General features: G+C 23.5%; 1 protein-coding gene across 6 annotated transcripts in view; it reads left to right on the top strand.

Annotated features, from left to right (window-relative positions):
* LOC132921388 (5-hydroxytryptamine receptor 1-like) overlaps positions 1–26,159 on the top strand; it is a 213,156-nt gene that overhangs the window by 61,723 nt on the left and 125,274 nt on the right. For 5 of the 6 annotated variants that reach the window (XM_060984393.1, XM_060984390.1, XM_060984392.1 and 2 more), the window contains one exon: positions 6,559–6,600. The gene's annotated coding sequence lies outside the window, so the exon portion shown is untranslated. Of the gene's footprint in view, positions 1–4,136; positions 4,525–6,558; positions 6,601–26,159 lie in introns of all 6 variants that reach the window. The other variant, XM_060984391.1, reaches the window with a different exon arrangement.

The following is a 26,159-nucleotide window of genomic DNA, read 5'->3' as shown; positions in this document are numbered from 1 at the left end:
AAATATTCACTAAATAATTTACACTAAAAAAGGAAGGGGGTTTTTATATTTGAAAAACAGAAGCTATTAAAAGATACTTAAGTATTACAAACAAATTCAAGAATTTGAAAATATAGTTTTTGAGTATATTTCAAAATTTCAACACTCAGAATTTAAATAAATTCTCATTATTAAAAAAAAAAAAGTGAATGAACATATCTTGTGAATTATCATGTATATATATTATATATATTTATGAAAATAAATACAAATTATATTATGTCAGTAGTCATAACCAACTCCCGCGTCGTTTTTCATTACTATTTTTATTATTTTTGTTTAATTCCGGTATGATTTTAATTGTAAGAGTTTAGTACGAAGAAAACAGATATAATTTATTATAGTATGACCGGGATGCATTTCCACTATTGAAAAGCTGTTAGGCATTTATGCGTCATGGGGCCTTTGTTATAATATTATAATACTGAATCAAGTTCGGTACAAACTTTTGATGGACACTATGATAATCAGAGATCGTGAAACGCCAATGGGAACGCGATAGTTGTCACGTTTACAATATCATACTCCAAAGTCATATTTTCACAACTAGAAATAAGTTGTATTTCTATATAAATGTCAAATATTCTTTGATTGTTACCTATTTGTTAGTGTTGGGCTAAGTAATATATTTTAAAATCCGTACACTATGCCATTTAATTCATAATTTCAATATTTAGTTAATGAATAATAAAAATAAATTACTAGTATAATCACTGAACATCGGTATAAAATTATTTATAATTTATTTTTATTATTATTATTACCTATATATTGAAATTATTAATTAAATGGCATACAGATTTTAACACATTTTAAAATTAAGTACATAATAAATTATTAAAACTATGACAATATTATATTATTTTACCTTTATCGACTTTATCTGTAAAATGGTTCGTTATATTTTAATGTTTAGAAAATCTTAAAATATTTTAGATATTAGAATAATGTGAAGGTGAAAACGTAAAATATACTAATAAATAAAAGAAACACGCATTTCAATTAATACTTTATTGATTTAATAAATTAATGATTTAATCTAGGTGAATAGATAATTAGTTTAAGATCACATTTAAAATTAAATTAGTTGTTATTTTTTTATTTACTTTAATAGATATAGATAAAATTCAATATTTTTCATAGTAAATTATAAGTCTTTTATCATTTATTTCATTTTATAACGAATTAATCTATTAAATATCATTATGTTTACTTTTAAATTTGAATATTAAAGGGTGATTAGAATATTATACGTGTAAAATATATTAATATATTATAAAGAAGGGTTTTTTTTATTTATATTATTATATTTTTAAATGTAATATTTACTTATCAGTTTATTGCCTGGTATATTAAATGATACGCATATAAAATACATTAAACATCGGTTATCAACAGTTTTCAGTCATATTTACATTTTCCCAGGCATATAAGTGTATACCTACTATTATAATTTATTATATATTTATATCACGAATTTATAACTTGCGATTAGTTAATATAAATATATTATACATAGACATATAGTATTAAGTAAGATGAGCGTTCAGTTTATTTTATAATATTGTTATCATCGTTTTATATTATTGCCAACATAATAGCCATTTTAGTCTTTTGATCATTATAGGTAAATTGTTATTAATCTTTTTGAGTTGTGCCGTTGCACTTTTCCAAGCAAAAATATTTTATGTATATGTGTTATCTTTTAGTTGTCAGTCACGCGATTATTAACAAATATATAGTACCTATATAAAAGAAAAAATATTTAAAATGTTCTACCATTATTGTTTTCTTTTTTCATAATTTATAATAAGACAAATTTTATTTTATATCATACATTTGTCATAACGTTAAATAAAAACCTCGTTAAAATACATTTTTTTATCACAAAATATTTTTTCCAAAGTACGATTGAATCTAATGTCTCCATACAAATAAAATTTAGGTATAATATATTTATACGTTTTTAATTATAACTATTCTAAAAAAACTTATATTTATATTTCTAAAACATTATTGAAGAAACTGCTTGGTTAGTTTTTAGAATTATTTATTAAAATAATTATCTTTTGTTTATACAGGTATTTGTGGAAATGTAATATAATGATATTATATTATAACTTTATCTAATTAATTCAAAATAAATATTTAAATTACAAAAGTTTTATAAAATAAAGTCAACTTAAATTTACAGTTCAATTTATGCAAAAAAATGTACAGAGTTATGACGATTTTCTTCCTAATCAATTAAAATAAAAATGTTTTAATTTATTAAATGATTTTAAAGTCTAATAAACCTGGTTTCTGTAGAAAGCCATAAATCAGTTTCTGATTGACTGCTGACGAGTGTTATACTATTAGACATGATTGTATTTACTATGTATAAGTATATCTATAATGATGTTTTACAAAAATAAAAATCGATAGCTATGTATCCAAGCTGTTACGTTAAGTATTGATTTTCAATCACTCAAAAATGTTACCATACGGAATTAATCTTCATAATTTATTTTTTCGTACAGTGCATGGTAATAAGTAATAACTAATAAAGCAAAAATATACCCATTTTATTTTCTTTACTAATCTTTCAAATATTTCAATTTCTTATTATTCAATTATTGTGGTAAGCAATTTAAGTTACCTTCTGTTGTAAAAAAAATGTACGTATTCGTTTAGTTAGGTACTTCAGATAGTATATTCAGGCATGAATATAATATTATGTCCCTGTTGAAATGGTAGTGGCTACTCTCGTGAGCGTTATTGCACGATTGTGTCGTTTAATGTTGAAAAAACTCAGTACACATATTGCTACAATAGTTATAGAATTTTTAACTCTGGTGCTTGAGATTTTTAATTTAATTTGGTTTTTGAAGATAAACCTAATTTAACGTATCCATTATATTAATGGACTGTTGAATACGATATGACAATTGACCAAATACTAATTATATATGCATATACTATTAAGATTTAACCAAAATAAACAGTAATCATTAGTAACCATAGCCATTCTCAAGTGTTCTATTTCCATGATGAATTCGCTTTGAGAACATAATTCAAAGAAAATACGTCTTTACTTCTTCAAATAATTAGAAATACATTGGTCAGGTTTTTAACTGTGGATATTGTGTAAGGCTGTATTATACTTATTCTTTTATACTGAATCATAAATATATCAAAAAATACTTGAGGGTAAAGCCACCCGCTCACTGCGCTTACCAACTACCATAGACTTTTCCAACCCCTCTAGGATGTTTTATCTAAAATACTTTTTATATTTCAATCCTCATAAATGTCATTTTTTTATAATTATAATTATTTATATATATATATATTTTGTTGTCACGGTAGTTATAAAATATTTTTATATCTTATATACATCGCTAAGAAAAATATACAATACATACAGAATATAATAATAACTGTCATACTACGTAAAGATATTAAAAATATAACATGAACTTACTATATTAAGACATTATCAATGGTAACTTGAAAAGTTAGAGATAAAGTTGATAAAAAGAAAGAAGAGAAATAATTTTGGTTTAAGGAAAAGATCTCTAAACAATTTCTTTTACAGTTGGCAACCAGGAGTTATTAAATATTCAATAACATTTTAAAAACTTTTTCATATAATAGATATACAAATATTGAAACTTACTAATAAATAAAATATAACGTATTAAAGAAAAAAATAAGACTAGGGCGCGTAATAGAAATAATAATGATTGGGATGGGCAACATATGCAAAAACTTATAAGTCCATGAATAATGAGTAATGATTATTCCTATGTTCAATGAGAACGGTTTCACAAAATCAGACGCATCGAAGAGTAAACTTAGAAACAATATAAGTTTTAATAAGATATTATATATATATATATATATATATATATATATATATTATTATTATAGTATAATATTTTTAGTTTTAATTTAGAATAATGACCATATTTAAAGATAAATGCCTAAAATGAGTGATCCAATGAATCTTTACACACACGCACACAATATTAATTTCATTGGTTTTGGTAAATGAACTATAGACGACAGATTTTGAGATTTATAAAGTTACTTTGTGCTTTACGGATTTTTAGGAAACGGCAGTGATGGTGAAATTGCGTCGACTTGGGAATTGGATTACCGGTGATTACCGTCCATAGTCTATTCATTCAGTGTTCATTAAAAATGGCATTGTACACCTTTTATCAATTATAACCATGGACCGCATTGTCAAAAAAAAAACCCTTTTGGTGTATGGTCATTGGTCATCGCCGTTGAACTGTGTCACCAAATATTTAAAATCCAATTCAGCTGTTTTATAGTTTTTATTATCTTTTTTCCACGCAACATTCTTGGTGTAAAAATTGAGTTTCTGTTATTATTGCGACGGCAAATGTTAAGCACCGATAAACCCCAACAATTTGTCATCATTGAAAGGTGTTTTTTTGTTGCGAACAGCGTGCTCGGATGAATAAGCTATAAGTATGTACAATATTTTATTTATGAATTTATAGATATTACTTACGTGGAATCAGCGTTATCACTATGTATTTCATTTTTCAAATATCTTCAGAGGAAGCAGATCTTGCGTGTTATTTATTGGTTCTAAAATATTTACGTTGACGACGATGAAAACCGATGATAATAATGATACATTTGGTAGTTCAATAAATAATATTTCAAAAACATTATTTTTATGAACAATTATAAATCCTTATCGAGCTTGTTCTAATTTTTAAAAATCACATTCGTTTTAAAGTTAACATTACTTTTTTTTATCATTTTTGCTCTCGAATAATTAATATTACAAAAATTTAAATGAATCGTAATACTATTAGTTGAGATAAACATTATTGTAAGTTTACAAGAGTTAATGTAGAGTTTTTTTGTAAAATTTTGAACCCTGAAACCCAAAATCTAACATTTTTTATATATAATAATAATTATACCTTTAAAATGATTTGGGTTTTTAGCCAGTTATACAATATTTAATAACATATAAATCACATAAAAATGTATCCTTATAAATAAAAAAATATATTTTAATATAAACAATAAATATTTTAAACTGTTAAAAATGTATGCACAGTTGAATAGATTAATTTCCTAAGATAATATATTTTACAATCATTTAACATATTAATAGCCATACCTATAACCTAACCATTTATACATTTGATGTTTGCAATAAGAAACTATATGCACTCCTCAGTCCTTATACCTCAGTGGATTCCTTCAATTTAAATTTGTATTCCATAAAAGTATTAACATCTCAAGCCATAATTTTTAATTCATCGATCTCAAACAACGATAAAAAAATTAAAAAAAACCATTTATAAACGGTGAACCAGAGTACTAAGTTTATTATATTTAAAATCAATTTATGTTAATATAAAATGTTTTTTTAGTGTATGACAAAAAAATAAAAATATATTATTTATTATAATTTTCTCTGTACCTATTTTATATTCGTATAAAATACCATTGAATATTGTTCATAATGTTTCTGAAAATTTATTTTATAATTCAACTACATGTATACAATGAAATTGTTGGAAATAATATGTAGTTTATTAATTGGTAATTGTAAGGTTATTTAGATATTTTAAAATTTTTACTATTTCTAAACGATATAATGAACGTTATATTGGAAACAATGAGAAAACCTCATCGTTTTGCCCTCCAAAATATTGTAATCTTTTAATTTTATATTAGGTATATTTATCCTAGAACCAAAATTGAGTGAGCTCTAGTCAGACAAGTGGTGTAACCAGGATTTTTTTAGTGAGGGGGGAGGGAATAAAATACATTTTCAACCGTGGTAAAATAATAAAATAATTAATTGATAATGATTAGTATCACCAGTGCAGTCGATAACGTGAACTCGGCATAATAAAATACATTTTACCACGATCAAATGATTGTATTCCAATATTATCAACATTATATTTTTGATATAAATACGGCCGAATGGTGGGGGGGGGAGTAACACCCACCCACCTGGCAACACCGCTGACTCAAAGTGCGTAAACGTATTCGTAGTACGTGTGTAAGATGGAGACAACACATGCGGGTTTGAAGTTCTGTTAAATTATTTTTTTAATAAAACTTATTTCCCATACTTTTTTAATATTAGAACATCGATGTTTTGTACGTAACCGTTATCGTCAAATGACGTATTATACTTTATATGAATTATTTTTTTTTTATTTAAATATAAACAATTTATGCATATAAATATGTACACGTTTATACAAGTACATTTATTTATCTAGAATTTATATCACATTGAGCTGATCCTACATAATAATATTATATTGTGTACGTTTTGACAAACTTGAATGATATTCAGCATCAGTGGTTCATAATAGTATTTTAAAACAAATATTAAATACAATTAATAGGTACAATATTAATACATTTGCATACAAAATTTATATTATTTAAACCTTGTATTCCAATTCGCCTATATAATAATATGTACATTAATATATGTATTTTTAAATGTGTTTTTAGATCAAAATGTATGGACAGTTCGTGGAAATAGACGCGTAACAGGTAACTTTAATTTTTTTTTTAATTTAGTAGGTAGTAACAAAGATATAATATACAATTTTTATACACGTATAATAATTCACATATAAATACTAAAAGTATATGGCTAACACGATAATCCAAAATATAGATTTAAGTCAGATATCCTTCATGCAAAATTCAATGTATTTTTTCGATTAAAAAAAACAGACAGTAGTAATATTATGTTATTATAGATTCCGAATGATACAATGCATTATTTGATTTTAAAATGATGTTAGTGTTTTTGTGTATGCCTGTACACCTTTAGATGTTGAAAGAAATATTTAAATTTTCAACTTTGAGGGTGGTTCTTGATAGAAAATTGGATATAGTTAGTAGTTTGAAGGATTAAAAGTAATAAATTCCAAGTACTTGTCAGAACAATCGGAAAAAACTGAAACTTAAATTGCAAAATAAAGATAATACATGGACGATCAATATTTAAAAAAATATATTTTATTGTATTTCTCTGTAAATTCTATTCTCAATAAATATTTCTAAAATCATTTTTAGCATTTTCCACATATTTTAGTTTATTTTACAATAGGTATTTTTAAATAGTTTTTAATTAAGATAAAAGTAAAAAAATCTTTGAAATTTAATACAAGGTTCCTCATGAACTTTTCTTAAAGTAATAGATACAATTAAAAAAAAAAAAATATTAAAGATATTTAATCAACATTTTTTTTATTTATTAACATTTAGAGTTCAAATTTAAAAAAAATACTCATTTTATATATTGGAAAATTTCATCATTACTGCCATTACTGCCATTGATATTTTCAATATGCACACATTGCATTTTCCAAAATATTTAATCTAATTTTTAAAAAATTATACTAAGATCCTATTCACACTACTTTACATGTCGACATTGATTTATAAAATTGAGTTAATAATAAAAATATATGATGTATATAATGATTATTAAATAACGCAATATGGGATGTTTTTGCAAAAATGAGTTTAAGCTTTCTTAGTATTTTATAAAATATATTTTCAGGAAAGAGATTGATCACTGATCCGATCACTTTCGTTTTTCATATGAAGTTGTTTAATGTTTAATTCAAATTTACCACATAATTATTATATTACAATGACCTCAATGACGAATTGCATTTAAAACCTTTACGTATACTATAATATATTACAGTAATTTTTCCTGTTTTTTATAAAGTTTTATGTCAAATTAAATACTTGTTCAATTTTAAACATTTTATAACGCCGAGAGGATTTTATCTCTTTGAAGTTATCTAATAATATATACATATAGGTGAAAGTCAATTGTATTTTTTTTTGAATATTTTTTTAATTGAGTATTTTTTTTTTAAATATATAGTTCACACATTGAAATTACAATGTCCCATTGGTGTGAAACTCATACATCTGTATGTATTGGGAAAAAAAGAGGATAATAGTAATAATAAAAAATCCCTTGGGGTAAACATATTAAATAAACTTACTATTCGTAACATATGTGTGATGATGAAAGTCACCGATTATTATACTTTCAAACGACTGTAAAATTTGAAATGTATATGAATAGTGAATACATACATAATGTGTAAACCTATATATTACGATTACATAGATTCCCTTAGGTTTATTATTTAAGTGCTATAACGTATTTATACAGTACGTCATGTATATGGCAATTTAATCGTTGAAAAAACGATGTATTCATACTTTCCTCAGTAAATAAAATTACTTACTATTAAAATTAGTCGTTAAAAATTTATTGAATTTAATTCCAAAATTATGCGTTGTTTATTATATATATATTTTTAAATTTAAATGTAACATAAGTATGAACGTTTTAATAAATATATATTAGTCTTTACTTCATTTTTATTTTTAAAGACACCAATAATAATCATTATTCCTTTAAGATAAATATTATTATATTATATTAATATGTATATTGATATGTTTTATTCCCAATTATGAGGAATGCATTATATTGAGTCCATTACGTTTAGATGACTAAGTCCGGAAAATTTTAAATTAATATCATGAATATTAAAAAACTTAATTTTTAGTTACTATTAACCATGTGGAGGTCCTTTAAATTTATTTTTCATAAAATGTATCAATCACATAGTCTCATCAATACCTATGGATTATAATAATACGTTAACTATTATTTGAATACAAATATTCAAATAAGTGATTAACGATAAGTATGACATGAAAAAAATACATTATTGTTATGATAAACCGGCTAATGCATTATTGTTTAATTTATTAAACTCACATGCATTCTACAATAATAAATTATGGTGAGATTGAAAGTAAATATTTTATGTACTCGGTGGCTTACATTTATACAATATCATAATAATACAACGATCTAAATTCTAAAGTAAGACATTTTTCTGTTTTAATGTTTCATAAATATAGAGGAAATTACAGTCGTTTGAAATTAATTGTGCTTGATTTAAGTTGAAACGTGTGATTTATACTTAGATTATGATAATCCGAAAGGATACACATGTCTCAGTGCCATTAACAACGAATGGAATTAAATTAACCCAAAGGTTTTCGTATATGATATCGCATACCATAATATATTTCAAGATTTAATACATATAAAGGAACACAAGTCAACACATAAACATTTTCATCGTAGAAAATTATCTTCGAACTATGAAAAATAGCTTGTACTACCTTATTCACAATTTGCAACTATATTTTATGATCCACTCATATCTCAAGTGATGATACTCAGGTCGTTTATATTGTTCAAATATAATATATAGTAATGCACCAAAATATTACACAGTAATTGTAACGAACTATAATATTATATTAAAACCGTATTCGGATGGATCTAATGTTTTCAGTCATATTACACCTTATGATATGTGATAACGTGTTATGCACAGCTGATATGATTGCCAGAATGGGTTGCATTTTCAACTCTTTAGGAATAAGGGTATGAACTAAATTAAAAATATGAATCGTGTTATCTTTACATATTTTAGAGAATACTTATTGTTTTTAGATATTGATTAAGAATACAAAAAATTGTGAGTTTTTGTTAAAAAAAAACAATAAGTTAGTTTGTGTTGAAACATAAAAATCGGCCGATTAGATAAAACGTATAGAATTTGACATTCGTTATAATATTAAATTATTAAAAAAATAACAAGAAATCATATAATTATAACGATTATTTATTTTCTACATATTATAATATACTCGTATAAATTATAAATGATATGTCTGAAATACTTACGACAAATGATTTGGTCATTTTTAATTTGAATGGAATAAATTCCTAATGAACAATACTAAAATATTTTATGTTCTATGATACGTACAAAAAACAATTTTAAAGTTCTAACTAAACAATTTGAATTGAAATATCAAAATTAATTTATTACTATTTTCAATTTTGTAAGTTTAAATTTCAGCACTGAATTCAATTCAGTAATAAAATATGTGAATTGTACCACGTATAAATAAAACTTATCGATAAAATAAATTACTATTTTGCGTTTGCATTTTTAACCTATGATGTAAATTTCCAAAAAGGGTTGAGTTGAATGTGTACTCGTATACATTGTTTATGAGTGGATTGTAGTGACTAGGAAGTTTTCCATGTAATCTACTGTAAAACTTTTTTGCTTCTTCGTTAAATTTGTTGGTAAGGAGGTCGTACATGTTATTTGAATATAATATAAAATAATATATTTCCGTATTGGCACTGACTTTGTTGTTTCGTCTATAAATGTTGAACTATGTATTAAAAAAAAAAAATAAATTCAAATAACAACTAATTATTTAACAATTATCTATTTCATATATCGCGATGAGTGTACAATGACAATCTTATTTTAGATTTAATATTGTTATTATTTATACAGTAACTATACTACATATAGTAAAAAATAGTGACCTTTGATGGTGTATCGAAATACAGCAACACCAGGCAATTCATATTGTTTATATAAATAGCAGTGAATTCAGATCTGAAACTGTGGTAAAAGAATGCAATAAATTATAGATATCTATGTAATCTCTTTAACATATTATAAACATAAATGAATGAATGAATAAATAAATACGGATACTATATTAAATATATATACAGATATTTCATAGGTGATGAACTTTTATGGTCACTCATACTTACTTATTATGGTTTTCGTAGCTTTATCTCTAGCAAAAGTGTCCCAAAAAACTCTAAGCCATACATCATTAATGTTATATAGGGACCGGTCACGCCCACCAACAATCCATTCTCTCGGTATCTGTTATCCCTTCCTCAGGTGTTTCCAGCCTGACATTTCTGAAAGTATTTTTCATTTATATTCACCATATTATAATATACTCAAACGGTTCTCTTGTTATTATTATATCTGTTAGGAACATGACGTATAATATACTCATTCACAACCGATGTTTAATCATGGAATGGACATATAACTAATGACTTTACAAAGAATGGATGAAATTGAGTTCATAATCTGTAACTAATGATTTATACTTTATGTTTAAAAATAATAATATTTTGAAAAAACGTTAAAAGGTACGGTAGATGAGAGACTTTTTTTGTGATTCGAGAAAAATTATAATCATTAAGAAATAATAGTATTGCTGTTTGTAATACGACTAAAAGTGCCAGGCGGTCATAATCTTTGATTTTATTACACGAGAATAATTGGCCACGTCGCAATGGCTAATGAAAAAGAAGACTTGAGAATTTTTAAAGATCTTGAACTAAAGCAAAGATAAAATTAGGGCACGACTGCGTGAATATAATTTGTTGATATTATATAGCTATCTGTTTTTTGTCTTATTTTATTCTTTTGACGATGATTATGATAGAGTATAAACGAACATTAATTCTTACAAAAAAATAGTCTTGTACTACCTGCGTACGCATAGTTTGCCTCGCATTTCATTAAAATATTCAACGTGTTCATAAGTTTCATTTGGATTCTTTTTATGTTTGTTAGACGTCAAGAACAATGTAAACACGCATGGTCTGCGATAGTAAGATGCATTGGTTAAATAATAATAATAATAAAAAAAATGTTTCACGTGTGTGGAAAGGTATTATTGTTGTTTGAAAGTAAGTTATAATATTATATACTGTGTGTCATTTTTACATACACCACTGAAACTCTTAAATGCAAACGTTTCCAACGGTTTTAAAACGTTTTGTTTCGTTTATTAATGAATCTAGTTAAAAGTACTCGTCTATTACGCAGCAGAAATATAGTGCACTTAATATTTTAACAGTACTTTAAAATAAAAAAAAAATACTTATTTATAAGAAGCTGTTTTGTGGTCATAAGAAAAATTAATATTATCAAAAGAAAAAATACAAATAATAATTTTTAAATCAATAATAAAATACAAAAGGAAAGTTTAACATTAAACATTCATTCGCTTTAAGTGTTTTATGAAATATTTTTTTTTCTTGGTTCAGTTTTCATTTTTGGAACAACTTACAAATCACAGTTTTTTTTTTATTTTATATTTGAAGTAGTTAAATATTTACGTACCATATTCAGATCAAAAAATCGATGTTTAAAAATATAATGCAGTATTTGAAATTATAGCTAATATAATATATAAGCTTTTTTTTTTTCAAAAATAGTTTTACTTTATTTTTTAATGTTGTATTATACACTTTGGTAATATATATAAAAAAATAATAATTAACGACAAAACACTTATATAAAAAAAATTATAATATGTGCTAAATGTGTTACTCTTATTACTGTAATGGTAATAATCGTTTTCTTGAGATTTTAACTAATTAAATAAATAAAGAAATATAAAAGAAATATTAAAAAAAATTTAAAAAAATGTAATACTTATTATTGTTTGAACATTTTTTATTTTAATGATTATGTCTAGTTAGATCTTATTTCAGTTAATATATCAATTAAGTTTTATAATTTTTATAAAAATTATGTTTACTATTATTATTAATTTTTGAAACAACAACATGCAGTTGTTTATATACATTAATTGTTTTAATATTCTAAAACTATGAATGTTAATATTTATGTACAGTGGGGACCTAATAAATACATATACGTCACACCTGTATTAATATTGAATTTGCTTTCAGAAGAACTAATTTTGTGTAGTTAGCTAAGTTAGCTTAAGGGTGAAATAACATATTATTAGATTTAAAGGAAACAACAGTTATAATAATTTTAAACCAAAAATACTTTCTTAAAATGTCAACCATATCAAGTATCTACATTTTATGTATAAAGGCTGAATTTTAATGTAAAGGGCTTTAGGTTTACTTTCAGGAGTGAATATTGTAAAAAAAAAAATTTATAAACCATATTGTACGAGTATAAATGACAAATTATTAAATATTTTGAAAGGCCAACGAAAATATTAATTATAATAATTTTCTTTTTACCTTAATCTTATATTTTAGGTCTAGAAGTAGAATAGTAAAAGACTCACCGAATAAATAAGAAACTTAACTATTTTAGTTACCGAAAATAGTGGTTTTTTTTTAACCTTAATGGTGTATACTTTTTGAAAGGTCTTATAACTTTTAGTTTAAAAATTCTCAATGCTTATAAGCATAACGCACATCAGAAAAAAATCGTAAGACACTTACGATGTATAAATTAAGAAAATATTCTTAGTTCTTACTTTTATATTAGACAATAACTTAAATCGCCCTAATATTAAAATTAACAACACAAATATTGGTTCTGATAAAAAAATATGTGTTATATGTTTACGTTTTGTAAGAAGGATAAAACACATACTGATATTTCACAATTAAATTTTAAAATATAAATTAGAGAATAGACAACAAATTTCTGCTTTTGATATTTTGCTAAAATAAAACAAAAAATATTAATCAAAAAAAAAAAAAAAATTATATTATTTTTTTTAAATTTATAGAGACTTAAACAAAATAATTGAACTCAATTTAGTTCTGAAAAAAAAAAAAATTAAAGATTTTTTAAGTACATAAGTTGAATATCGTTTATATAATAATTTTCTGTTGTAATATCAACATAAATTATTACATTTTAAACATTAGGTAGGTTAAACACTATTAATTTTAATAAAATATGTTTAAATTAAAATAATATGCGTTTTTGTATAATATGAGCATTCTAGTATTAGTGAAGGCTTCTTTATTTTGTGTTTATTTTTCATAAATATTTATAATACAATTATATTAATCATGGTATTAAAAAATAACAATTCTAATTTCATTAAAATAAAGTACTTCAATACCACGTTTACTTATATTATTTTCTTAAGGCACAACATAAAAGTTATTAAGTACTTCCAAAAAAGTTAAAAAAAGATAATACAATAAAAACATTACTGTAAATGTAAACCAACATATTTTATTATTATAACGATTTTGAAGGTATTTTTATATAGTCTAAAAATCATAATAATTTTAAACATTGTTTAGTATGTTATTTAAAGTTGTTTATGCTATGATAAAATTAATTCAATATATTATGTATATAAATATACAATGTCATTAGTTTTTTAGCGAGTTTATGATTTTTTTTTTATCTGGCAGTTTTTTTAAGATTTAAATTAAAAAGTTCAGGTGCTTGAATTTTATATCTGATAGGTAATTATCTGTAATTTATTGATAAAATTACTAATTATCTTACTTTTTTTGTAATATTATTGGATCACGATGAACAATTATTATAAATGTATCATAAGTATCCTGTAATAATATAAACACACTTTACTCAATTTATTTAATTGCTAAATAAATTTAATTTTCATAATGTATAATATCATTATAACATTTTTTTTTATAATTTAGTTTTATTTTATATTATATAAAATATCAGATATATGTATACTAATATTATCTATCATAAATTATAACGTATTATTTATAAAATAAATCTTAATCATGAGGCATATTGAATCATTATTAGATATTATTGCTTAATTCTAATAATTAATAAAAATTATGCAGCGCAAGGTTAAAATGTAGGGACAATGGGCATCCAAACCAGATAATGAAAATTGTAAAATATATTTATCATAATATATTAGTTATCACTATTAGAAGGGAAATATTGCGTCATTGGTTTTCTAGGATTGATGATACTAAAAAAAGACTGAAGTGGGAACCATATTAAACACGAATCTCCAGAGATTATAAAAGCACCTTTACGCAAGTTAAATTTAATTTATGAACTCTAAATATTTTCGTGTTTTTTATTCAATAAAAAGTTATTCATATTCATATTGTGGGTACTACGTTACAATAACTACAAGTGTATTTTTATCATAGTAAAATATAAAAATTCTATCGCCCCTGTAAATATATTATATTTCTAATTGAAAACAATTTATTAACTTATTCGATAATCTAAAATTAGCAATCGCTGTTAATAAATCATTAATTATTATCATAATATGTCATCGTGTCTTATGTGTCAACATTGTTGGCATAAGAATCTGAGAATCTGAAGACATGATCATTCATATTATTTCTAATAAAATAATAAGAAAAAAAAATGAAAATAAAAACTATTTGACAGTGATTTGTTACGTGTGACTTTATTTTACGGATAAATTTATATTGAGCACAGTCAGATGATATTAAATTACTCATATACGTTTCAACACCAAGCTACAAACGTGTTGCTAAATTCGATGAAAAAAAATATACCGTTGTCCCTAGGTACTCGACTACACATGGCAAATATGTTGTGTCATTAAACATCTGTTTTTATTTTTATCGATGGACTATCGGGTTAAAATGATAATGTCTTCGATCGATCCACGAAAATATTTGTACCAAACCTCATCATTGTATGTGTATATATTATTATATATATATACATATAACCGATGTGCAATGGATACCTATGATATCGTACGTTTTGTGTGAGGTATATTTTCTAAATATAATTTAACATTAATAATATATTAATTATATTTATAATATTTTGTATTAAGGTATATTAGTATTTTACTATCAGATTTTAAATTCATGTTGTGTATTGTTTTTATTAGTTTTGAAACAATAATTAAATAATTCACACTCAAAACAGCCCTTATTGCAGAACATATCGCTTTCAAAATATTCCACTTACAAAATAATATCATTAAAATCTCTTTTAATAATTTAAATATTTTAAATGGCCACAAAAATATTTCTCAATGAATTGCAAGTTAAATGAATTATTATATCATGTATTTATTCTGTGGTTTTAGTAAAGTATAACAATCATTTCATTATTTCCTAATTTAAATTGAAACCAATAAAATTGATAAATTTTATAATATATTTCCGTTAAAATAGACAAGTATAAAGATTATATTATTTTATGCTATAAGCTTAATTTTTCAATCCTTAAATAAACATAAATAATAAGTTTATACTTAATATGTAAATAGTAAATAGCTGTTGTGGTCAAGCATAATATTATAATTGGTAAAATATGGCAGTACAAAACCTAGGAATATAGTAATAATTTAAAAAAAAACATATTATTTCTTTAATTTCATTCATTGCTCACAATAATGATTAGCTTCTTGGACATCTACCTAGTATTATCCATACCATATAATCCATTACTTAACTTCTATAACTTTTCTAATTTTCTAGTGTAATTCGATGGCTAGATGACTATACTATTTTTTTCTACTTTTATCAAACATTAGATAATTTTTCTGAATTTTATTGATCCTTAATCTATTGATATGAACTGAAAAAGATGTGGTATTTTGAAGAATTTTTCAATTAATATTATTAGTATTATTTTTACACCAGACCTTGTTAATTCTAAGGGCAGCTCGGACAAGGTCGCATCGAAATGCAAAATGGTTTCAATAATGTATAATATAATAAGCTTAAAGTAATAGTAATAAATAATAATGTATTCCTTAAAATAAAACGGGTGTAGGTTAATTGTAGTATACATAGTATACGTGATAATGTAATGGCTAAAAATTTAATATAAAGATTAAATAATATAATAATGATTGCAAATTATAGTGAATGACAAATTTAATACTTAACGTGAGATTTAATTACTTTATGTATCGTGTTTAATACGCAATGAAATTCACGGTATTTTTTACATTATGACATTTATATAGATAAAGGGCAATTTTTAGAAAAGTTAGTACTATGAGAAGAGGTATAGAAAGTAGTGAGATATCTGACAAGACGGCGAAGGACGTTAAATTAATGTGTCCTAGTAAATAAGGGGCGTAAATATGGCCATTAATCGTATGATTGAACGAACTACACGCCGTCTCACGTGTCTAGAAGCCAGTGTAGGCAAATTCATATGCACGTGAATTGGTTTATAATCGTGTGGTTTTAACGGGAAATGTAATTTAAAAGCTACGTATTTTTATTATAGTTGTTGTATTATATAAAAAACAGATACTATATAATTAATATCTTATTTATATTTAATATAATTTTATAAGTAATGTAAATCATGTTTATGTCAGGTGTGTTCGTTTACTTCTAAAATAAGCCAATAACAATAGAAAATGCACATTTCTCAGTCATGCACAATGTAGCTTTATAAATGTATTAACTATAGCTCAAGAATTTAAGTGTGGAATTATGTCACTAAGTACTTATAAATACCTATGTATAGACTTTACTGTTTTGAACCTTTTAAATACTTAAACTTAATTTTTCTTTAACAGTTTTGAAAGTTTAAAATACTCTAACATTGTACGCACATGGATGCCGTTAGTATGATCAACAGATTATTTTTATGGACATTTTTTTTTTAAACACCGCATATACCGGAGTAAAAAAACATTATTTCTACCCGAAATTAATACTGAAATTATTTAAATTATTATATATTTTTATTCTAAAAAGTAAACTATTAACCACCGCTAAAGTCAAAAACTAATATAAAAATGACAAATAATTATAACGGATAAAATACCGATTTTGATTTAGTTCACTGTAATATAATACAATTATGAACTTAAAGGAGAAAATATTAATAAAATTTACGTATATTTCTTTTTTTAAATATTTAAATTTTATTATGTATTTGTCTTTGTTGTTATTTAATATAGCCCTCTGAAACAGTGGCCATTGGAATACATTTATAAATATTATAAAATTTTATTGAATAGATTGAATATTTATACAATGTACTTATTACTTACAATGCAATATGTTTAAATTATTTTTTAAGATGGAATGTATGTTTATTATTAAAATACTTTAACATATCATGATGCTTTTTAAACCTTAAAAACTATTTAATAATTACTTATTTTAAATGAATAAATTAATTTCATTTTAAAGCAAATTCGGAACTTAATGTATGTATTTCTTTACTCTTTCATTAGTGACTCGCATTAAAATATGAAATATTAATTTTTGTCCCAAAACGACTAACGAACATTTTGAAATAAATATCAACATCTACATATTATATATTTAATATATAAAAAAGGTTTTCAAAAGGAAGAAAAGTTTTCTTGTTTTTAACGCTAATAGTGTGTATAACTTGTAAGATATGACAGGATAAAAAAATGTTTTAAGAACACATTTTTTTATTTTACATAAATAGTTATTTTATATATATTTTTGCCTAAAATAAATGATTTTCGTCTAAGTACTCGAGTCATTAGTTTTGCAATAAATTACCTTTGATGAATGGATTTTGTTGGAACGAATTCATGGCTGTGATATCAAAATAATTGTTTCATATAATGTATTTTTAATATAATATGGTCAATGATCAGGTTTTATGAAAAATGTATAACAACCGAAATCATGTAGCTGGTACAATATACTCAAATGGTATTCGTTGGGTACCATTCGGCTTCGGTATAATAATATAACTTAACTTTCTGTTTTTAATAGCTGATACACGATATAGTAAAAATAAAAAAATAAATACCTGATATAATAAAAATGTTCGTACTTATAAATTATAATAATATAATATTGTGTACTTATGTACAATTAAATCGTAAACTCATCATTTTTTTTATAGGAACATTATACGTACGTTATGTCCTACCACTTGTTGTATTTGAAATTTACGACTTGCTTCACGCGATAAAATTAGTATAAATCAAATTATTTCCACTTGACATCATCAATCAGAATTTACTTTTACCATATATATAATGAATACGTCATTTGTTATCTTATTGTCAGTTCCAGCATTCATTTCATTATATGTTTACAATATGGATAGAAGTATTGTTGTACAAATATTATTCAACCTCAGTATAATGTACAGTCACATTTATTTATATTGTTGTTGAAATTATTATATAATGTTATAAAAGTTATATTGTGGTATCCGTTTAAATTAATTGAAAAATAATTTTATAGTAGACCAATTTATTATTATAGTATGGCACCAACTAACATTCTATATATTCTTATTTATAATTGTATTTCACCAATAGGTAGTCACAATGAAATGTGCATTTAAAACCATCCATTCTAATATTATTATAGGCAAAATTAAATATCATATATTTAAATATTTATTTTAATGTTGCTCTTAAGCTATTTGATGATTTAAAATGTCGAGTATAATATAATTTGTAAATTTACAATAATCATTATAAAATCATGATGAGGCTTTTCTAAAAACTAATTAAATATTAAGTACTAACATTTTTATTGTTATTTTACTATATGTTTATTTAATTTATTTTTTTGTTTTTATGAAATTCAAAGCATTTTAGTGTTCAATAATTTTAACGATTTTTGATAAAACAAACGTATTTTTTAATCTATAAATATTTTCTACATTTCTCGTTAAATGTGAAAAAGAAGAGTAAATATATACTAAAAATTAGTAAAAATCATCAAAACTATGTTTCGTACTATATTAAGTTCACATAAAATAAATTAAATATGATTAAAAACCGGAAACATTTGTGTTAAGGTCAATGTTTGTGGGCGCTTAAAATAAACATTAACTTCACGCACATTACTAGAGGAACACGGATATCTAATCTTTTATTTATATACATTTAACAACCTTTAACAACAAATGTCAAATTTAAGCAATTGGGTTCGTTTGATAATATAATACTTTGTAATTGCAATGACGTTGTCACAAATGTGTTTTACACGGTAATTATAAAAATTTATTTTTCGTATTGTATATTTTCGTGGGATTAAATAAATTAATGGACGTTCTAATACAATAATTAATGAGGTAGACTATGACGTGTTATTATCATATTATAATTTTATTTTATTTTTATTTTTATTTTTTGTTGAAATAGTAGTTTTACAAGTTTAAAGATCTAAACCGTAATAATTTTTAGAGTATGAAATTAAAATAATAGCAAATTTGTAAACAAATAACGTTAATATGGTTTATTATGGTTTCTAAGTATTTATAATTAAAATACGATACATGCAGATTGTCACCCGAGAGCGTTTCAAAGCGTTTCGAAGAACACAACATATATTATTTACGACATTGTTGAGTAATTGGAATTCAAAGACCAACGATTGCGCTGCGTTGTGGTAGTTTTATGAACATCATGGGAGCTGCTTAGATTGGCTTTCAAAATAACTTATTATTGGTCGACCCCAATCGTATCTGTATAATATATAATTACGTGTTATTATTTAAATAATATTATGTTCGCAGCTTTTCATCATCGTTTGTGTAAGGTTTATTATTTTACTACGATAACGTTATACTTATAGATACTACGAAATTGATATTATTGACATACATTTTAATTTTCATGGCTATTTTCGGAAAATATATAGCCATTTTATAGTTTTCTACCCTCTACACCATAATTTATTAATAATAAGATCCACTCGTCTAAAAATGATATAACACGACAGGATATTATGATATTTATTATATTATTGTTATTATTGCTTCAATTAATTTTATTTATTAAGCTTAAACTTCTCTCTTTGTAAATTAACTTGTTTAAATTATTCTTAAAACCTATAAATTGTAATTAAAATATAGTTACGTAATATGAAAAATATATTGTCAAATCATCTTTACTTATATAATTTTTAATTATATTGTAATGAAACTTCACAAGATTCAGTAGATATTAGCCCAATCTAATGCAATCTGTACAAGTTTAATACATTTTTATGAAAATTGTTTATCTAATTTTCATATTAACTAACAATCTCAAATCCGGTGTTGAAAGAAATACAATACTACTCAAAGACAAAATACAAAATATATCTATATAATTACAACATGATATACACTATATTTTCATTAAAAAAAAAAAAAACAGAATAATTATTGGTATACATTTGTGTAATTTTGTCTAAATAAAATAGTCAGTTACAGTAATCTAAAATTGATAGAAACAAAAAAAACAACGATCATTTTTGCTAGTAATTGTTTTATTAATATATTCAAATTTATAATATCTATATGCAATAAAAAATGTATGTTTTATATAATATAATATTATTATATATTACAGTGGTTATTATAATCCGGTACTCCCTTGTGATTGTTATTTAGTTTAAACAACGAATAATTTTCAAAGCTGGTGATAATTTTTTAAAAATATAATTATTATTACATACAACACGTACGATTAAAAACTGATCGGCTGAAAAACACAAACATCATAATGACATTAGTGACGATAGGTTTGAAAAACGGATTCAAATGGACATTGTTATTACTAAAATTATATTTTGGGGAACAAAAAATGTTGATCCCTGGGACATAACTAATATTATATGCTTGGCAAAAATGCACACTACAATTATATTGAAATTTATATTTTTTATGTTAATATGTAAAAACTAAAAAATGATTCACATGTATTCGTATTTTTATATATATTCGTAGGGAGGAGTTATACACGCAATCAGTCCCCATCGCCCTCAGCTAGTTATACCTACAATTTTACGTCGACCGAAATCGGCATATATCTTTGGTTATAATTTAGTACAGCAGAGATGTACTTGTTTAGCCAAGACACCTTTTTATTGGTTCGATCGATGATGTAATCTGGTTGATTCGACAAATATTGACAATGAAAACACAAATTCTAGAAAGCCACGCACCGTATAATACCATTAATTACGGCTGCCCCGGCCGGGTGTGATTTATTAGCAGCCGACGCGAGTCATATTACTCCGCACGTACCAAACTGTAACCGACAATAACCCGGAAGTCCGTCGGCAGTGTGTGTGTTCGCCGAATAACGGGTATTATAATAAAGTAACATTATTATTACATAGGCGTGTCTTGGACGCGATCTCGGGTAACGGGCAATACGACAAAGAGAAATAATACAAGACGACTTATGGAATTAGAGTTGCTGACTCTAAGTCATACGCACTGCCGAGTTGTTTAATGAGACATAGAGATTTCGATTTTATTCATGTTTCATGATAAAATATTGAACAGAGTGCGTGACATTTATTTGCGACGTTATGTGTAAGCTTTTTCCCCATTCATCAAGAAAATGATTAAAAAAAATAAAATAAAAAATACCATATAGTTAAATCATCTAAATACTTAATCACTATCAAATGCGTCTACCTATTTTAATAATAATAACATAATAAAATGTGTTGAGGTACGGCGCGACGTATAGGCAATATAGCTACTTTACTGTGACGAAGAACGAAATATTTTAATATTATTTTTGTAATTTATTGTTTAGTATTATTATTTATAGTATAAAGACATTTTTTTTATTTCTTCATTATTTTCTTATTTTACAAAATTTTCAATTAGTGCACACAGACAATAAACAAATAAAAGAACCATGCTTATCTTATTCTTCAGAATCTTCCAAAATATCTGATTTAAAACTGACTAAAGAAACGGCTAAGCTCTGTTAAATCTTGTTTATATATATATTAAAAACGCATGATATAAGTAATCCTTAATTGATTAGCTAAATTAATAATTGGAATTACAGTGGTAAACTTATTAACTTGTTTGAAATAATTATTATCACTTTATCTAGATGAATTAAGAATAGTACCCAGCACTAAATGATTTAAAAATATTTGACCAATCATTATCTAAAATTTTAAATAAGATTTACAAATAAAGTTAAACACTGATAAAGTAAATTCAAACTACTTTTTTTGTTTTAGTAAAAAATAAAAATAATAATTATTGATTTAGAAACTTAGAATGGTTTTAGTAAGCAAAGTAATGAGTTGAAACTTATGATTTGATTACTATCAAAAAGTTAGAACTTATAAAAAATATATTTACATTATATAATTTTTAAAACAAAAACAGTTGATATCTGAAACTGCAAAGTAACTAAAACAGGCAATTTTATAATATAACATTATAGACATTCATATTTGCTATAATTAAACAATTGGAAACTCTAATGTTATAAGAATGGTATTTAATTTATCATAAAATTAAAGAATTTTAAATTACTTTTACCGTTGTAAAGGATTTTAAAATATTAATCTGTCAACTATTAGTTCGAGTATAATTTATTTATTTTATTTATTTTTAGGACCGTCTCAAATATTTATTCAGTGTATGAATAAAGTATTTAATATTAAAGCAAATTAATTAATTAATTAATTTTTAATTCCAATAACATAGTATATATTTTGTAGAAATATATTTTGCTAATAATAATACATTCAAATTTTTAAGTATAATATGTACATTCTTTTTATATTAACGTTAATAATTATAATTGTATTCTTAAATTAATCATTAACTTGTTATAAATTATTTAATTGCAATTTTGAACATTAGTTTGTGTAGGTACATTAAATAAGTTTAGATTGAAATAACAATTATTATTTTATTTTATCGACCTACCAGCAGATATATACACTGCTATTACACAATTTATATAATATGGAATCATAAGATGAATTTAAATAATTTTATAGAATATTATATCAATCGATTATATACAATATTATATCATTATACCTATAGTACATGATATATTAATAAATATTTAAGTATACATATTGTTGATGTCAAAGATAATTGTTATAAATGTATTATTTTTAATAAGGTAATAAATGTCGTTGTTTTGTAATACAGGTTTCCTTTTTTATTGTTGGTTCTATGTCTTACTATAATATTTTTTCAGTATTATTTTAGTTATTTGTAGTAGTATGGCAATCTATGAGTAAATAAATACATTTGGCCAAAATTAGATTTAATACGTGTGGAACATACAATTTAATTATTTAATTCATACAAGTACTTAGTACCTAGTATAATTTGCTCTCATTCATATTTGAATTATTTTTAAGTGTATACTTCAATCGTCAGAATAACATGAGTTATTTATTTATTTTTAATACCTAATGTAGCACTTGTTCATACTTTTAAAATTTGATATACTTTTTACGTTTTATTTAAAAAAATAATTTTTGAATATTATTTATAATTAAATTTATATATTATAAGCATATATTATATTTCCATTCAAGTGTCTGAGCCAAGTGTACAAGAAAATGAAAGGGATTGACTTTATCAATAGTAAATTAAATTAATTAATAACAGTATAATAATACTGCATTAACTGTTAGGTTTCAGATTTTTTTTTGTTATTCAGTATTTTTTTTAACTTAGGTAATTGAACTTGGATTTAATATTTACCATAGTTTAAAAGATAATAATGCTGTGGCTCCCGTTAGGATTCTAATATATATATAATATTTTAAATTATATTTCAAACAATCTACAACTCAGTGAGTTGTTCAATTGATTACAAATATAATAAAAATATTCATTTTTGAGCTGCTAATCAAAATAATAATATTATATAATATACCTTTTTTTTTTATTCGTCTTATATTCTAATAAAATTTGATTTTTACCCTATTTTATCAAGGATAAACGATACATTGCATATAATACTTTTTGGTGTACCTATTCAGTATTATTATATACTCAAACCACTCTTGATGTCAGCGCCAAATTTTCGCACTTACTGAAACCTTCCGTACATTCATACCACCTGTAACCGTACGCTTATAAATCTAAAAACCACTGTTTTGTTTTTATTTTATCTCTTGTATTTGGCAATATAATTTGGCACCAGTTAGATGGTAACTAATTGTTAAACTTAAATTACAAGTACTAGAAAAACGCGGAATATATTAATACATTTTAAGTATTATATAAAATAAAATGATACATCTACTTAATAATACAATTACATTTAAATTAAATGATACATTTGTTTAAATTTTAATATAATTTATTGATGATTAAAACATTTGATATTTTAACTATATTTAATGATATTTTATAAAATGTATTTATTAGATTCATTATTAATTTTTAATTATTTACATTTCTGTATGGCTTATATATAAATATTAGAAGTAATTATAAATATATTCATGTTGTATCTTATTTAATATTTTTCTAAAGTATATCATATATCTATTATCTGCTGTATATACAAAAAAATATTTTTTACAATAGTACTAAAATTATTTTAAAGGAAACAGGAGAATTTTCTCTGCTGTACAATAGGTTCGCTATTAAGTTTTGATATTTTCCATATTTTTTTTCGAGTTATTTATTTATTTAAGTACTGAGAATTTTGTCTTTTAACCAACCAAATATTACCAATTAAATTCAATTTTTTTCTTGAAATTTCCCTAAAACTTGAAAAATGAAACATTTTTACAGATCTTAAATCCTAATAGTGATATCAAATATATAAAACAAATCACTATTGTAAAATCAATACATTCATTGCTCTGCTTAGAATAAAAAAAAAATAAAAATGTCTCACTAGTGATTCATACATTTTAATTAGATAAAAATGAAGCTTTCCAACTGCTGAAGTCAATTATTGTAAGTGTAGACGTTAGTTTGGTTGTATGACTTTAATAAACACAGATTTTGGTAATTATAGTCTTTCTCTTTTTCTTAAATATAAATAAAAATTGTTTTACATAATTTTTGGATACTAGCTATAATACAACATATTAATAAAATATGTACTTAACCGTTTATTTAATGACTTGCTCCTTACTAATAACGTATTTTTTTTTTTTTTTTTTTGTCGTGAGAGAGAACAAATTGTTTATATATTGTAATTTTTTGTTTATAAAATGTTTTAAAACTATTCATAAGTTAATTGTATAATTAGATAACCGATAAAAAAATGAATATTTTAAATATTATTTTTTATAATATTTAAATATTCTAAAAAACTATTTTGTACAATAATAAAATTAACAATAATAATTGTGAAATTGAAATGATTGACATATAAAATACATAATCCTTAACAAATATATTATTATGTATTTATGTATAGTATGATACTTATTGAAAATCATATTCAACCATGGGATATAAAATAATAAAATGATTAATATATTATATTAATACATGTTATATTTCATATTAGATAAGTACGTCATAGTGTCATACGTCATATTGTTATATAAATCAACTGTGAACTGAAAACAATTATTCACTTATCCTATTTATGTATTGATTATTCGATTTTAGGTACTAGCTAATTTATGGACTAACGTTTTAATTATCGTTTAAAATATATTATACTTATAATGCTCCATAACGTAGTATTTAATCATCATA

Source organism: Rhopalosiphum padi, chromosome 2 (assembly GCF_020882245.1).
Source record: "Rhopalosiphum padi isolate XX-2018 chromosome 2, ASM2088224v1, whole genome shotgun sequence".
In the NCBI taxonomy this organism is placed as follows: domain Eukaryota; kingdom Metazoa; phylum Arthropoda; class Insecta; order Hemiptera; family Aphididae; genus Rhopalosiphum; species Rhopalosiphum padi.
This window is presented reverse-complemented; position numbering and strand designations above follow the sequence as displayed.